The sequence below is a fragment of the Leiobunum rupestre genome, chromosome 5 (genome assembly GCF_980474605.1).
Source record: "Leiobunum rupestre chromosome 5, qqLeiRupe1.1.hap1, whole genome shotgun sequence".
Lineage (NCBI taxonomy): Eukaryota > Metazoa > Arthropoda > Arachnida > Opiliones > Sclerosomatidae > Leiobunum > Leiobunum rupestre.
The window spans coordinates 41,885,370-41,887,450 of NC_143388.1; the positions used below are offsets into that span (position 1 = coordinate 41,885,370).

At 38.0% G+C, this 2,081-nt stretch overlaps 1 long non-coding RNA gene across 1 annotated transcript; it reads right to left on the reverse strand.

Annotated features, from left to right (window-relative positions):
- Positions 1-514: 514 nt before the first annotated feature.
- Positions 515-1,261, reverse strand: LOC149944537 (uncharacterized). Its single transcript, XR_016480955.1, has 2 exons — positions 1,122-1,261; positions 515-1,059 (listed from the first exon to the last, which is right to left on the reverse strand). It is a non-coding gene; the product is annotated as an uncharacterized LOC149944537 (long non-coding RNA).
- Positions 1,262-2,081: the final 820 nt, after the last annotated feature.

A 2,081-nucleotide genomic window follows, 5' to 3' on the forward strand; every position in this document is an offset into this window, starting at 1 on the left:
CTTCGTGGTGTACCTGGTTTCACCTAATTACCTAGATAGCCTAAAATATTTTCATAATGCAGGTGGCCAAGAAAGATTTCATAATCCATGTACCCACGTATTTTTCTGAAATTTGGTTAATAGTGAGAAAATGTTCTGAAAGAAATTTAGTAATTAATATTTAGAGCTGAAGATTTTTATGCTTTAGTTTGAAGTATTTGAATTAAAAATAATGCTCCCACAGAAATTTATTCCGAGCGCCGCCGCTGAACCTAAGGTACGAAATAGTTTGGTGTCGTAGAACACATTTCTTGCGTTTGACAGGTTTTCTTCAGGCGGCCATCCCAGGTATCTTTGCCAAAGATAGTAATATCTTTAGACCAGTGGTGGATTAACTTTAAGGCTTGGTAGGTTTATGACTAGGTAGTCTGGTCTAGTTATGTACCATTAACATAATGTATTCATTCTATTCGAATTAAGATAACGTGGTTTTCGTAAGTGAAGGCATATTAAAAATTGATTAAAAACATCAACATTACATAGTTATTTACTTTATTAAAAATATACATTTAAAATTAACTTCACATATACATATAAATAAAATCATCTAAAATATATAGGATGGAAATTGACCACCTTACGAGCACACCTGGGGCATTCACTTTTCTTGGTAAGAGCCATGGTGAGACAAGAATCGCAAAACAAGTGACCACAGGGCGTCGACACAATGCGTTTTTTCGCGTTAACGATTGATTCGTAACCCGACAAACAGTACCAGCACCTAACGACGGGCTGGCCACTTGCAACACAGTCTTGAGACTTGCGAGATTCACCCTGCCAGAGTTTACCTCCAGCGATGCATCCAAGTTCTCTTTGTTGCGCGAAATAGGTACTAGCTGTGAAATATGCTCCTTAGATGGCAGATCTCTCTTTCTTAGGGTTGATGTAGCTTCTGTGGCAAGGGCAGAGGAAGCGTTGGAAGTAAGATTTCTTGCCCAAAGACCACTGATGTCAAATAACAGCCGTTGACCTCCAACAACCTCGTTGGTATGATCGGCTAGGCGGAGCCTCTTAACCCGCCTGTATCAAGGTAAAATTAGATGACAACGCCTGGTTTCCCTTGGAAAAATCTCAAGCGTTACCCCGTTAATTTCGATGATGTCCTCGCAGTCGGTTTATTGGAATTCTCCATTCCACAGCGACAGAGTGAAATGGACTAAATTGATTTAGAATGTATAACCGCTGGTACAGATAATCTGCTTCTCTAAGTGCTCGGTCGGTGGCTTATATACCATTGTGAGTTTCCAAGTACCTTTTTTTTATTAACATACCTATTTTTTGTTTTGTTTTAGGCACATTGACTAGCACCCGCCCCTTTAGGCTTGAACTTTCTTACAGGGACAACATTGGCTGTGCTCTAGCCTTATCACGGTCCTTCTAACCTGGGATTAAACCTATTTAGCCTATTAAGGCTGTAAAACTAGCTTGTAGGCGAAACCATTGTTATTTTTTAGATTAGAGACATGAAAGATTTCTTCTAAGATAAGGGTGCTCCAATTTCCAATTTCACAGATTCCCGTTTTAAAGGTGGAATTTACAATTTTCAAGGTCAAAATCGCCGAGAGATTGGACATTCCAAAATCTTGAAATGATTTTAAAAAAGTCCTGGATTTTTATAACATATCCACAAAACACGTGAAAAAAATTCTGAAATACACAAAAAATTATAAATTAGTGTATATTTTAAAAATATAGTTGAACTTTTAAAAAAAAACAAAATTTAGTTTATTTGTGTCTGAATGTCTGACTCCTCGAAAATTGCCCTTTTAAAGTGGTTGTTTTTGATTATGTGTCTGATCTTTCCCTAGGAGCGGGAGTCATGTCCAGGGTCCAAATCATGTATTTGTTCATTGTACTGAAGGTGGAATGGGTAAACGTCATCGGCGTGCGCTTCGGTTTCTTCGGAAGACCTGGCTGGTTTGATTTTGTTTAAGGGGGAGGAGTTTACTGATAGAGCGTGAGGTGGATTGGGAGTAACATTATTCATAGAATCGTTATTTTTCCAAGTTGCAAAAATTAACCGATCAAGTATAAAATGAGTT